This window comes from Colobus angolensis, unplaced genomic scaffold (genome assembly GCF_000951035.1).
Source record: "Colobus angolensis palliatus isolate OR3802 unplaced genomic scaffold, Cang.pa_1.0 Scaffold316, whole genome shotgun sequence".
In the NCBI taxonomy this organism is placed as follows: Eukaryota; Metazoa; Chordata; class Mammalia; order Primates; family Cercopithecidae; genus Colobus; species Colobus angolensis.
The window spans coordinates 1,216,418-1,232,356 of NW_012116444.1; the positions used below are offsets into that span (position 1 = coordinate 1,216,418).

Genomic DNA, 15,939 nt, shown 5'->3' on the forward strand with positions numbered 1-15,939 from the left:
GCGCACGCTGCCACGCCCAGCTAATTTTTTGTATTTTAGTAGAGACAGGGTTTCACCATGTTGCCCAGACTGGTCTTGAACTCCTGAGCTCAGGCAATCTGCCTGCCTCGACCTCCCAAAGTGCTAGGATTACAGGCATGAGCCACCGCACTCGGCCGAGAACTTACAGTTTTAACATAGTTTCTCGGCATGACCAATTGGTCATGCTAATGCAGGAATCCTTCTACCCTTTCCTAGGAGCATAAAGGAATAGAAATCAGTAACTTCACATACTTTAAAAGGTGAGATGACAAGCAAGTCCCAATTCACAGTCTCTTAAGTGAGGAGATAGCTATGAAGCCACACTAAACTGTACAGGCCTGTCACTGCAAGTAGTATTGTATCTTTACTCAAGGCCCACTTGCTACATTCTCTAAGACCTTCAATACACCTTTTACAATCATCCACAAGAAATCATTCTATGTTAAAAACCCCTTTCCACCATTTAAGTAAGTCACCCAGGACAAATTTTTAGAGCTTAGTGCAGACAGTGGGGACTGTGTGAAAGGGTGATGCTAGACTCAAGACATGCCACAGGTAATACCTGCTTAGACAGCCAGGCCTTTCACTAGCTGCTTTGTGCTTCTGGATGTCTGGGTTGTACTGAACCCATGCAGTTGGTATGCTCCAATTTCCTGGAGTTTTATATAATTTCTTAAATTCCCTCTCTCTCTGTATGGATTATAATTCCTCAGGAGACTATTATGTGACTTGCCATGAAATACGGCAATGCACAGAGGCAGCTTAAATGTGTAGACAGATGTTTGATAATATCTTCTGGCTAATTCTTTTCTTCAGTCTTTTTCTGTCTCAGTCATGAGACACCTTTACAGGAAGGTTGATCCTAGACAACCCACGTCACCTCCTACCTTCCCACCCTCCACTGGCTTCTGAGCAATGGGGTCACAGAGGAAAAGAGCACAGGCTGTGGAATATGGAGATCCGAGATTCCACCTATGGCTCTGACATTTACTATCTACAGGATCTTAGGCAAGTTACTTCATCTCTCTGAACCTTGGTTTCCTCATCTGTAAGTTGGGACCGAATGTCAGTATCTCAAAGGATTGTTGTGAGATATTAGATAACATACATAAAACATAAAGCGCAAAGCACAAAAGGGCAGGTGCTCAATTTCAGTTTCTGTTCAGGACTTACGGAGATCTTTAAGATCAAGTGGTGAAAAGGTTGCTGAACATGGCTAAATACAAAACTAAGAAATTAGTCAAATCTGTTGCTTAACCTAAACTGCTTTACCAGAGAAAAGGTTACACTGTGTTTTTGTTTGCACAACTAGCAAGAAAGCAGTTTTAGTCAGTAGTGCCATGGGTTTCTGAAAGGGCCTACGTTAGACCATGGATTTGAAAGACTAGAAATGTCTTAGAAAATGCCTACCTCAAACTTTCCAATGATAACTGAATTGTGAATACACTAGGAAAAAAGATTATTATAGAAATATTACAAAAGGTACACAAGTACGGTGAACTCTGAAGTACATGCTGGCGATGGGGACAAAATGTACCAAAGGAAAGAAAAGAAGAAAGCAGCTAGAAAAAACCTACTGAGTACTTTTCTATTTGTAAAGCAGACTTAGTAAAAGTTTCAAAAAGGCAACATATGGAATAAGCTCCTCCTGCCTTTGCAAGAATGGCAAATATTACCTTCTTCCTTTGGAACAGGCAAGACATCAGTGACACCCTTGGATGAGTGACTGTTAGGACATTTCCAACTCTCTGACTCAATGAGATGTACAAGGGAGCTCAACAGACTCCTCATACAGCTGCAGACTTTTCTATTCATGGAGCAGGAAGGAGGAGGCCCCTGCTGAAGGACCCCTGGACCCCTTTAGGAGGACCTTTGTTGCTATGTCTATCAGATGAAAGCAACAGCACAATATGTGTTACAGGCTACAGTACGAGTGAGGAGGTGGAGAACCAGTAAGTAGTCCTGCCACTTACTAGTTATGTGACCTTGTCCAAAACACTTAACCACGTCGGGTCTTAGTAGAGTACCTGCCCCATCTACCACTTGGAAATTCTCCAAGGAAAAACCTACAAAGTGTATACAAATATAAGCTACTATTACTGTCAGTGAATCAAATTAAAAGTGCTTCAGTAAAAACCACTGGGCTAGCTGGGCTTGCTAACATGAGCCTGCAGTCCCAGCTACCTGGGAGACTTAAGATAGGAGGATCGCTTGAGCCAAGGGGGTCGAGGCTGCAGGGAGCTATGATCATGCCACTGCACTATAGCCTGGGTGACAGAGTGAGACCTCACATCAAAAAACAAACAAACAAACTTGGAGATCAAGAACATGCATTAATGCCTTCTTATAACCTAAAAGGGGCACATTTTCTGGATAAAGTTTAACCTTCAAGTACCAAACATTTTAAAGCAAATACTTAAAGATTCAAATTTTTTCTGATGGAAGTCTTAAAAAATTATATCATCTTGGAACATAATTTATTCTTCCTGATACTTGGGATCATTACCATATGGACTATTACTGAAGTTTGGCTATTATTTTTATTATACTAAATTGAATTAGATTAATAGTTTGGGGGGCGACTCAATTAAGTCTGACTTCCTAAAAAACCACAGTGGTGGCCTGTATTGTATTATATCGTCTTTCTTTTTTTTTTTGAGACGGAGTCTCGCTCTGTCGCCCAGGTTGGAGTGCAGTGGCCAGATCTCAGCTCACTGCAAGCTCCGCCTCCCGGGTTCCCGCCATTCTCCTGCCTCAGCCTCCCGTGTAGCTGGGACTACAGATGCCCGCCACCTCGCCCGGCTAGTTTTTTGTATTTTTTAGTAGAGATGGGGTTTCACCGTGTTAGCCAGGATGGTCTCGATCTCCTGACCTCGTGATCCGCCCGTCTCGGCCTCCCAAAGTGCTGGGATTACAGGCTTGAGCCACCGCGCCCGGCCTATATCTTCTTTCTTATTGGCTTCCAAACAGTGGCTGATCTTAGCAGTCCTACTTCTAACTTTAGGAAAGAATTTTACTCACTAGCTGAGAAGCCATATCCCAAGTGCCAGAATGATACTTTAAGTAAAAATAGCCTCTGAACGAAAGCTTGAGGAACAGTTTTAGGGGTAAGTACATGAATTTTCTAACCACAACTTCTGCTGCTCAGAAGCCTTTATTCCTTAGTTCCTGGTTCTTGGATATGTTCCTGATGTTTCCAAGGTAGGTGACTATGAATAAGTGGGATGCCTTTTCAATGCATCAAAGAACATACTCCAAGTGCATTTTAGCAATACACAAAAAAGGGTCGACAAAGGTCTGTGAAGAAGGTGAAGAAATATCATAGCATCTAATTGTAAAATACTGAAGAGATAAATGGTTGTTCCTAATTCAAGAAGCACAATCATTGCCTAACTCTTTGCAAAAATTTTCTAGGTACTGCTTCATGCCTATAGCTGGGTTCTGGAAGCAAGCTTTAGTACTTGGAATTAACGAGATGCCTGGGGATGAATGACATCGGGGGATGAATGACATCGAGGTATGCATGCAGTAAGAAGACAGAGTGCTATGAAGAAAGCTGAAGAAGCACTTTCCTCTAAAGTGATGCTCACACAGAATAAATGAGTAATAATTTAGTCTACAGGTATTATCTAACTTCCTTTATGATTGTGAGACCCTAATCTGCTGCTGTCCTATGTTTCAATAACTTAATAGCACCCCAATATCTTCATTACCTTTAACTAATGGAAGCTCTTCCAAAGGGCCATGCAGCCAGCCCTGAAGCAACAACTGTGGCCATATGGCTCAAGCTAGCCACAGGACATTAGACAGCCACAGGTAGGTAGGAACGTACCTCACAACCTTACGGCAAGAGGCAGTGGTGCCTTCCATGCCACCACTAAGGCATGCTAAAGAAACATGTTCAGGATCCACTGAACTCTAACCTGGAACAATGTAATACAGCATGTGGATACTAAAAAACAGTAGCATCAGAGAGACTGACACAGGCTACAGCAACCTTAAGAGACACTTAGAGCAGTAGTTTGTGGAAGCTCAGGAGAATGAAAAGAATAAACTTTTCTTTCCACAGAACTGCAAATGGCAACCTCCAGAGAAAATGGCATCAACAAAAAAGACCATTTGTATGTTTTCCTCATAAAAAGGATCAGGGACAATGTACAAGAGCAGGTATCAGGGTATTCTTGTCAGCCTGTCACTGGCCAGCTCAAAACCACCCCACCTGGTTTGATTGCATTATTTCCTGAAAATCCTAAGCCACTGTGCTTGGTAAAACTTAATTATCTGGGGCCTTGTGTGTGTGGGTATATACATATACACACACAAGGAGTTTTGCTCTTGTTGCCTAGGCTGGAGTGCAATGGCATGATCTTGGCTCACTGCAACCTCCACCTCCCGGGTTCAAGCAACTCTCCTGGCTCAGTCTCTGAAGTAGCTGGGATTACAGGCGCCCACAACCACATCCGGCTAATTTTTGTATTTTTAGTAGAGACAGGGTTTCGCCAAGTTGGTCAGGCTGGTCTCGAACTCCTGACCTCAGGTGATCCACCCACCTCAGCCTTCCAAAGTGCTAGGATTACAGGTGTGGGCCACTGCGCCTGGCCAGGGTCTTGAATATTTATCCTATAATTTTTATCTTGTATTGACTTTGTCTTGTTTTTGTCTTAGCTTCCCAAGCAGATGTAAGCTACTTGAGGGCAGGTAGGGATCATGTTTCATGTTTTCCTGTTTTCTCCTAGCAAAAAAGAGGAGAGGAAAAAGGGACATCTAGATCTAGGATGCTTCCTGAGTTTTCATCCTGGGCAGCACCATTTACTCAGAAAGAAATAAAAGTAACAAAGGTAGTGGCTGGTGGTTGTTAGGGTGTGTATGTTTCTGAAGAGCTCTGTACTATATGTATTAGGAGATTTACACGATTCTGAATCTGAGATGTCTGGTAGGCAACTAGACACATAGGCATGATGAACCCACCAATAGCTTCCCTTCGATCTGAGGGGCCTTCACATTAATACTAACCTTTGTCCAGGTGTCATTAAAAAGCCCTGTCATAACAGCTAACTTTACAATACAGCAATAAAATCAGTTTGGCTGTGCCTCAAAGTTATCCAGCTTCCTACTTTTTTCCTAGAATTTTTCTCAATAGCACGTTAAGTATTTATTTTATTATTTTATTTTGAGATAGAGTCTCCCTCTGTCGCCCAGGCTGGAGTACAGTGGTGCAATCTCGGCTCATGGCAACCACTGCCTCCCGGGTTCAAGTAATTCTCGGGCCTCAGCCCCCTAAGAAGCTGGGATTAGTCATGTGCCACCACACCCAGCTAATTTTTGTATTTTTACTAGCAATGTAGCGATGGGGTTTCACCATGTTGGCCAGGCTGGTCTTGAGCTTCTGACCTGAGGTGATCCACCAGCCTCGGCTTCCCAAAGTGCTGGGATTACGGGTGTGAGTCACTGCACCCGGCCAATAGCACCTAAGTTTAGATGAATTTCACTTTATCATTTGAATATTTTAAAAATAAATCTTGACTTCCTGATATTTAATTCTATTACTAGTTTTTATGTTAAAAACTAGTAATAGAACTAAGCATTTGCATTAACTTAGAATATTGTTGGGCAGCTAGTAGGGAAACCAGAAAGAGGCGATTTTTTGTCCTGCAAACCATTTCCTCAACTTGGCCTAAGGTCCAGGAAGCACTGTTTTAGTTCGGTGCAGATTATAGTCTGTATCATACGATGTCCTTCACATCTGACTAAATAAGGTCTTTATAAGAACAGTAATTCATAACAGATGTTAAAATGACTTGAGCTCATGCTAGTTCATGCTGCTTCTGCTCACTAAGAAGACTCTCTGTAACAGTCAAGTGAATTATTCGTTAATCAGAAATACCTGAAAACCACCACTAAAGCACAGTGAGATCCTAGGGATTGGTAATGGGAGGAAGTACTCCCACTTCTCATAAAGGAAAATAAAAAACTGGATTTCCAATACTTGAATTAGTTTTCAGTTTATCTCCTTGGTGAGAAACGGTATGCATGACCTTGACCAATGTCTTCCTGTCTTCAGTTACATGCCTAATTGTTAAGGGTGTGGTAAAAGGATAAGATAATATTCATAAACCCTTTAAAAGCTACAGTTTAAGAATGATTGTTGTTTCATAACCCCATCTTTAATGATTTACTCAATGATATTTATCTACATCGCAAGTTAGACGTAGCTGAACTTGCCTACCAAATCAATAATACAACATCTAATTCCTGATGGAAAGCATTCCTGTGGTTAATACTGGTGGGTGAGCAATGCTTATGTTATCTTAGGGTAAAAGATCAAGTGGAGAAGAGATGTGGCATGGAGGTGAAGTGAAAAGTCTGAGAGTCTAGAATTTGGGAGTGACGAATTGAGGTATTTACTCTCTAACTACCAATAACTGCTTGATGGGCAAAGGCAGTATCACTGATGACCAAAATACATTCTTCTTGACTGAAAAAAGATCAACAGCCACAGTGAATGATGTTTAGATAGGGGCTAATCTTAATAGCAGAAACAGGGAGTCCCAGGAAAACAGAAGGGGAAAGCAAGCTTTAAGAGAGCTGACTATAGTCAAGAGTTGTAAATTAGTATGGCTTGACTCTTTAAATAAAACATAAAAATGCTTCCTCACCCCCTCTTGAAGGCATAACAGTTATATTTTTTGCCAGACAATAATCTGAAATTCTGTCTCCTAATTTTCTCACTTCTTCTCCTTTAAGCACAGAAAGTATTAGTCAGGAGGGCCTGAAAAAATCTGCTGACAAGTCCCTGCTCTACAATGAGAAATTTATCTACTCTTGGCTATTTCACATCTGTGTATCCTCCACACCTGACTATAAGGATATTCCAAGGGGTATGACAAAGTTGTGTATACATAATGGAGAAGGTTGGGATGGGATGTGGAAATTTTATTTTTCCACTCTTTAGAAAGCCATAGGTATACTTTAAAACCCCTGAACAAACTTTTCTTTCCACAGAACTGGATTAGGAGAAACAGTGAAAGGGTAGGCAAAAGTGAATACAGGAAAGTGATAAATGAAGTTCATAAAAACCACAGGTTGTTAAATACGCGATTTCCAGGTGGTTGAAATCCAAGTTATCTGAATTTGGATGTAGATAGAACCTAGATACAGAAAAAGCAGTTCTCAAAATTGGGGTTAAATTATCCCCTTTCTGATCTCTATGAGATCAGAACCATAGAGAACGGTGAGGGGTTGAAACCAGGCTGTATCTCTTCACCCCTATAAAAGTCCCAACCTCAGTGACTCACCATTGCTAATGGCAACATGGTTATTTGTTCAAGGGTATGGAGGTACTGATCTAAAACAAAAGGCATGCAATCCCTTTGTAATAGCTAAGTTTACCATGTTCTTAACCATGTTCACTGAAAGAGCAGAATTAAGGTTCAAAAATCATGAATTAATAATCGAAACTAGGGAAAAAATAGGTGTTTCAGAAGGAGTTTACTGAGCATGAAGTCATAGTTTGCTAGCTTTCTGTATCTTAAGGCTTAATATCCCTATATAAAGGACAGAGTAGATCTCCTAAATATCACAGAAGCACTTTAAGGCTTATATATTGTATCTCCTATTTTTCTTCATTTTAAGTAGATTGTCAAATTTATTAAATTACAATAAAAAATGTAAACTATGCAGAAGATTCTCATGTTCATTCTTTAACATATTTTTGCCCTACAGACAAATGTACCCAGGATGCCAAAATATGGTCAGAAAGTTACTTGGAGAGCTGGAAGTCTGAGCAAGGATCACTAAGCACAACAGGTCAATGCCTCCATCTGCTCTCTGGAAATGTAATAGCCTCACAAAACAGACATCTCTGACAAACTACTTCTGTGGTTTTTCCCTACCAAATTGACTTTTGCTTCTAACTTCATCATCCTTGGTAAGACTACACAAAGTCTAAGGTATATACAAGTGTCAATTTAAAAAAAAAGAAGGGAGGGTTCAGAAGCAGTGAGAGACGTGAGATTTTGGACTGGATAACATACATTTAAAAATTTTTAAAAATTTTACCCCTTTACCTCATTGATATTCATAGGGTGAGCAATAACATTAAATTTTTATTTTTTTAAGTATTTTTATTTTTTAAAGTATGAGGATAAGCAAGGTATATTTATCATCCTCTCTGGGGCACTATAGGAATTAATAGTCCTTTATAACTATTACCCACCCCACCCCTCTCTAGAAACACTCAAGGCTACAGCTGTAGATGTTCTTGGGGTAGGACTGAACTAAGTATTAATAAAATCATCTCTACATTCAATTTTTTACTCAGGAACCTTGGAGGACAAAATGTAACTGAATGTGTAGGCACACATGCAGACATAAGAGTTATAAGGCCTGTTATTTAGATATTCTATGCTATATATTCCATCTCAATTTAGATATTTATTCTACCTCAATTTTTATTATTAGTTTCCTCACTTCCCTTGTCTCCAGTACACCATCCAGTTTAACTACAAAGGTTGACTTTCTTTGGAAAATGGTATATTGTATATCTCTGTCCCTAGTTTCTCCTCATTTTAGAGTCAGCATCACATTATCCAGAACTGCAATCTTCCTAAAGCCCAAATCTCATCTGGTTACTTTCTTGCATGAAACCCCTATAAGCTCCCCACTGCTTACACAACCCTCCTCGGCACCCTGTCCCTGGTGCTGCATTAGGTAGTTTTTCCTCTACTCTCAGTCTGCTTGTATCTTTTGTTAAACAATACTTTATGCTGCATGGTAACTATTGACCTAACCGTCTTCTCCATGGACTGTGAACCTCCTCTAGGTCAAGGACTTTGTCCTTTTCAACTTGGTAGCCTCAATGCCTAAAGCTTGGGGCTCAGCTCACGGCAGGCATTAAGTCAGTCACAAATGGACTATTCAAATAAATTATTATGTAGTGAAAATAATTCTCCCAAATGCATTTTTCAAGGGAATTGAAAGGGGTAGAGGAAACATTTTTACATATAATCAGAAGGGAAAAGAATAACCTTTCAATAAAAATGAGTTTAACGAGCCAGGGAAAGAAGGGAATTTTGAAGGGCAGACAATAAGAATGTAGGTTTTGACTAAGCACACAGGCAGTCCAAGTGTGCTCTCTAAGGTACCAGGAAAACTGGGATGAAAAGGAATGGTTTACGTAATGGCTTAAAAACGCCACTAGGTTTTCAACAGCCATTCAGAACAAGAAATGCTTTTTACAAAGTGACCTGGTACACACATCCCAGTTTGTATGTAGATATGTATAATGATGTAAGTTTCGACAAAACATTATTTATCTTTACTATAATCCTATGTACTCTGATTCTATTTCTTTTTTAAAATGCTGGCTAGAGCCGCCCATGGTGGCTCATGCCTATAATCCTAGTGCTTTGGGAGGCCGAGGCAGGAAGACTGCCTGAGCTCAGGAGTTAGAGACCAGCCTGGGCAACAGGGCAAAACCCCATCTCTACTCAAAATACAAAAAATGAGCTGGGTGTGGTGGCACATAACTGTGGTCCCAGCTATTTGGGAAGCTGAGGCACAAGAATCACTTGAACCTGGGAGGTGGAGGCTGTGGTGAGCCAAGATCATGACACTTCACTCCAGCCTGGGTGACAGAGTGAGACTCTGTCTCCAAAATAACATAACATAACATAACATAACATAACATAACATAACATAACATAACATAACATAACATAACATATAAAATAAAATAAAATAAAATAAAATGCTGGTTAGGATCTTACAATCCATTAATAGGCTGTAGCTGGTCAACCCAATTTGAAAAAATACCTAGTAGGTAGAGAAGAAATCCAAGAAGATATATATTTTTTCTTAATCCATGTCTGTCTAGTCAAAATTACACTGCCAGGTCTTCTTGGCAAAAATACCTCAAGTCGATTTATTTTTTACTCTTATTTATTTTTTGAGACGGCATCTCACTCTGCAGCCCAAGCTGAAGTGAAGTGGTGTGATCTCGGCTCACTGCAACCTCCGCCTCCTGGGCTCAAGCGATTCTCGTGCCTCAGCCTCCAGAGTAGCTGGGACTACAGGCGAGTGCCACCACACCTGGTTTTTTTTTTTGTATTTTAGTAGAGACAGGATTTCACTATGTCTCCCAGGGTGATCTTGAACTCCTGAGCTCAGGCGATCCGCCTGCCTCGGCCTCCCAAAGTGCTGGGATTACAGGCGTGACCCCTAGCCTCGAGTCAATTTAATAGTTGTTGAAGGCTGGGCATAGTGGCTCACACCTGTAATCCCAGCACTTTGGGAGGCTGAGGCGGGCAGATCATGAGGTCAGGAGATCGAGACCATCGTGGCTAACATGGTGAAACCCCGTCTCTACTAAAAAAAAAAAAAAAAAAAAAAAAAAAAATTAGCCAGGTGTGGTGGCAGGCGCCTGTAGTCCCAGCTTCTCAGGAGGCTGAAGCAGGAGAATGGCATGAACCTGAGAGGTGGAGCTTGCAGTGAGCTGAGATAGCACCACTGCAGCCTGAGTGACAGAGCGAGACTCTGTCTCAAAACAAACAAACAAACAAAAAAAACTGTTGAAATGAGCACCTCTAAACTATGTCAGCTGTGATCTGATCTGTTGGTTTGAAATCCACAGAACCCCTAACTGATAAAACCAAATAGGCAGAATTGTCCCCAACTTCTTCCACTGGAAAAGTTTTGATAATTAAACATACACATTCACACCCTCAGCTCTTAGATCATTGTTCAAACTCTACTACCCATGCAAAAAGTCTACAAAGCATGTACAACTTCAACCTTAAAGTATACAAAAAATTGTGTATACAATGGAAATGCACACAGTTAATTCCATGACTTTTAAATTTCTAATCTTAAGCATCTTCTACTTCCAAACAACTTTTATTCCATTTTAGTCTCTGAAAAGAAACAATAACTAATGGTTTGATTACATCACCCTAAAACAGTACCATGAAATGCAGGAAAGCAGCATTCCAGGTTTCAATCACAGTCCCAATATTTTTATGTTCTTGAACAAGATTGGCTGCCCTTTGCTTCAGTCTAATATGAACACAACGACCTCACTCTCAAAGTTCTAATCAATACAATTTCTTGCATAATGTCAATCTTTCTCGCTCTTCTATCCCTCACACTAAATTCCTGCCCATCAGGTGCTGTCAATGCCTTTCATTTATAGAACACTTATAAAGAGCCTGCCACAGTGCTAAGTATTTTACACAACAGAATCTCATTTAAACCTTATAGCAAATCTATGACCTTCTTTTACAGATAAGAAAACTGAAACTCAAGAAGGTTCAATAACTTGTTCAAGATCATATAGTAAGCAAGTGAAAAGGTTGAAATTCTTTTTTTTTTTTTTTTGAGACGGGGTTTCTCACTTTGCCATCAGGGCTGACTATAGCCTCTATCTCTTGGGCCCAAGTGATCCTCCCACCTCACCACCCAAGTAGCTGGGACTATAGGCACGAGCCACCAAGCCAGTTAATTTTTCTATTTTTTGTAGAGACGGGGTCTCACCATGTTGTCCAGGCTGGTCTCAAACTCCTGGGCTCAAGTGATCCTCTCATTTTGGCCTCCCAAAACACTGGGATTACAAGCGTGAGACATGGCATTTAAAACTGGGCCCATCAAACCCTATCTCTCAAACTTGGGGTATTCTCTCCTCTCCTATCCATGCCCTACCTATTCTTCAAGACTCACCTCCTTTATGAGGGCTTTCTGAAAGTCACCTATTAATGCTGATTTTTAACACTGAAGTTTTATATGCTTTCAATATTTTTATGGCTAATTTCACAAAACAGATTTCATTCTCTTCCTAAAAAGCAGTGTTAAGTTTGCTCAAGAGCCAAACTCAATTAATAGTTAAAATTTAATAAGTTAAAACTGAATCTAACGGAAAATTATTAGCAGGTACAATCCCTAATTCTAATTGTAGCTTGAGTCAAGAATGCCAAGTGGTACAGAGATAAGTAAGATGGTATGAAATCATGAGTATTATGGGCAACTCATTGTGTGAGGCGGACAAGTCCCTCAAGGTTCCAAGTTCCATGTTTTTCACCTAAAAAAACGAAAAAGTAGAATAGGATCAAGAGTACTTTAACAGTGGGTTAATAAAAACTTCCCGTGGTCACATGAATGTACTTAACAATGCTGAGCTGTATACTTGAAAATGATTAAGATGGTAATCTTAATGCTTTCTTTTAACCATAATAAAAAACCCAAAAAACTTCCTGTGGAGCATTTTGAAAGTACTGAACATGTCTAAGCCTCATTCCTATAAACTGATTCAGTGGATCTAGTCTAGTGTAGGACACAGGCATCTGTATTTTTAAAAGGTTGATTCTGCTTAAGACTGATTGTATCTGATGATTCCCAAGACCCTTAGTGCTCTGATATTCAAGGTAGACCTACCCTGCACACGACAGAAATAAAAATTATGAATAACTTAAAGTGACTTTTCAAGTTAATATTTGCAAAAGTATCATATTCATATACCGTTCATAACAAAAACTTAAAATAGACTTTGTTTTAAATAAAAGGCATCTAAACGTGACATCCAGATCTTACTTTTCCTTTAGAAAATATTTCAATGGAAAGGTGAGACCTGGGTTTACAAGACCTTATTCAATGAAGTTTCTACTGTATTTCCCAATGTTCATACAGATACGATTTGCATATTTGTCTCACATTAAATAGAAAATAACATTTTCTATCGTTTTAAATATTTCAACTCAGAGTTGAAATAAGGTCTAAAAACCATTCAGTCTGTAACACCCTCACTTTACAGAAGGAAAGTGATCTTTCTAGTATACCAAATTGAAAGATAACTTTAAAATAATAATCCAGGCAAAGTGTGTTGGCTCACGCTTGTAATCCCAGCACTTTGGGAGACCAAGGTGGGCAGATCACTTGAAGCCAGGAGTTCCAAAACAGGCAGGCCAACCATGGTGAAACTCCGACGCTAATGAAAATACAAAATTAGCTGGGCATGTTGGCATAAACCTATAACCCCACCTACTCGAGTGGCTGAGGCATGAGAATCGCCTGTGAACCTGGGAAGTGGAGGTTACGGTGAGCTGAGATCGCACCACTGCATTCTGGCCTAGGAGACAGAGGCAGACTCTATTTCAAAAAAGTATCAAACCATTATCACTCCATACTGCTGATAAACAACAAACATTAAAAAATGACTAGTCGGCTGGGTGCGGTGGCTCACACCTGTAATCCCAGCACTTTGGGAAGCTGAGAAGGGAGGATCACGAGGTCAGGAAATCGAGACCATTCTGGTTAACACGGTGAAACCCCATCTCTACTAAAAATACAAAAAAATTAGCTGGGCATGGTGGCAGGCACCTGTAGTCCCAGCTACTCGAGAGGCTGAGGCAGGAGAATGGCATGAACTTGGGAGGTGGAGGTTGCAGTTTGCGAGCCGAGAGAGCGCCAGAGTGAGACTCCGTCTCTAAAATAAATAAATAAATAAATAAATAAAAACGACTAGTCAAGAAACAGTAGTATTCTTACATGCTTATAAAACCTCTACAGTCGGCCAGCCATGATGGCTCATGCCTATAATCCTAGCACTTAGGGAAGCCAAAGTGGGAGAATCACTTGTGCTCAGGAGTTCAAGACCAGCCAGGGCAACATACTGAAACCCTGTCTCCATAAAAAATTGTAAAAATTAGCCAGGCATGGCAGCATGTGCCTGCAGTCCCAGCAACTCAGGAGGCTGAAGTGGGAGGATCATGTAAGCCCAGCAGGTCGAGGCTGCAGTGAGCCGTGATCATACCACTGCACTCCAACCTGGGTAATAAGAATGAGATCCTGTCAAACAAAGGAAGTTCAATGATTTGTAAGAATCTGATAAATAAAATTCTGTGTTAAAATGCTTACCTTTTAGAAGCAAATAAAGTGAACACAACATAACAAGAGCTCTTATCTACTATATTACTTAACACTTTCTATTAAAAAAAGGATTATTCACTCATTTCAACTACAAAACCTAACACCACATGACCTGAGCATATACTGTTATACTTCAATACAGTGTTTGGTGAGAGTCCTTGGGGGGAAAAAATTCATAACTCCAGGATATGGCAAAAAAAAAAAAGTTTCCGTTTTCTCCATTTCACTTCCCTTATGCAATCCCCCTAATTTCCACACCTGTTAAAACATAAGGCCCCCTGAATTAAATTCCAAAATAGCAGCAGAATCAGAGAAAATTTCAGTTTAAAAGAAAAAGTCCTTTCTTTAAATAGGGCCTTTATAACTGAAGAGCTGAATGTCAATTTGAAGACAGGATCACTAAAATAAGGCAAATTCATTTATGAGATGCTAAACTGTAATCTTACTACTGATCTGGCTGCCAGTTTATAATGAATAATGGCAGGAAATGACAATAAACAAGTATGGCTTTGGAACTTACAGTGAAATAATTAGTTTTTTTTTTTTTGAGACGGAGTCTCGCTCTGTTGCCCAGGCTGGAGTGCAGTGGCTCGATCTCCACTCACTGCAAGCTCCACCTTCCGGGTTCACGCCATTCTCCTGCCTCAGCCTCCCGAGTAGCTGGGACTACAGGCGCCCACCACCCTGCCTGGCTAATTTTTGTATTTTTAGTAGAGACAGTGTTTCACCATGTTAGCCAGGATGGTCTCGGCCTCCCAAAGTGCTGGGATTACAGGCATGAGCCACTGCGCTCGGCCAAAATAATTAGCTTTCTAAAAAAAATTTGATTAAGTATGTGGCATAATTAAGGGGAACAAATAAAGCCAACAGAACAAGTCTGTAGTACTAATATAAATAGCTATTTTATAAACATCAGGCCAAAGGCAGAAAACAGCTAGATAGCCAGTCTGTGACAAAAACTATTAAAAGATAAACTAGACCAATTAACAACAATAGCATCATCTTTAAATATAAAACACCATTAGAGGCCAGGCGTGGTGGCTCACACCTGTAATCCCAGCACTTTGGGAGGCTGAGGCAGGTGGATCATCTGAGGTCAGAAGTTCAAGACCAGCCTGACCAATATAGTGAAACCCCATCTCTACTAAAAATACAAAAAAAATTAGCTAGGCGTGGTGGTATGCGCCTGTAGTCCCAGTTACTCGGGAGGCTGAGACAGGAGAATTGCTTAAACCCAGGAGATGGAAGTTGCAGTGAGCCAAGATCACACCACTGCACTCCAGCATGGGTGACAGAGCGAGACTCCATCTCAAAAAACAAACAAAACCAAAACCACCATTACAAATTATCAAAAATCACTTCAAACTGCCTACAGGTAATTATATCATGAGCTTGAAAAAGCAGTTTTCTGAACTATATTTCTCTTATTTCTAATCATAATGTACTAGAATTCAACTCTCCTAACCACTTTAGAAAAGGCACCACTTTATAATGCAAAGTTTCTTTATACATTTAATTTCTAAAAACAATTTAAGGCCGGGCACGGTGGCTCACATCTGTAATCCCAGCACTTTGGGAGGCCGAGGCGGGTGGATCATGAGGTCAGGAGATCCAGACATCCTGGCTAAGTGGTGAAACCCCATCTCTACTAAAAATATTTAAAAAATTAGCCGGGCATGGTGGAGGGCGCCTGTAGTCCCAGCTACTCGGGAGGCGGAGGCAGGAGAATGGTGTGAACCCGGGAAGTGGAGCTTGCAGTGAGCTGAGATTGGGCCACTGCATTCCAGCCTGGGTGACAGAGTGAGACTCTGTCTCCAAAGAAAAAAAAAAAAAAAATTTAAATGTTGACCAACATATACTCTGTTCTTTATGTCTTCTGGTAAAAGGAATGATCAGTATCCTGCCAAGAATGAGAACTACTATATAACCTTAATTGACTGACAATGTTGCTTTCATACGTACGCCTCAAGAAAACAGCAAACAAAAAATAGTCACTATTATTTT

The 15,939-nt window shown here is 40.4% G+C and overlaps 1 protein-coding gene across 2 annotated transcripts in view; it reads right to left on the bottom strand.

Moving 5' to 3' along the window:
* LCOR (ligand dependent nuclear receptor corepressor) overlaps positions 1-15,939 on the bottom strand; it is a 162,292-nt gene that overhangs the window by 6,228 nt on the left and 140,125 nt on the right. The gene's annotated exons all lie outside the window — the stretch shown is intronic.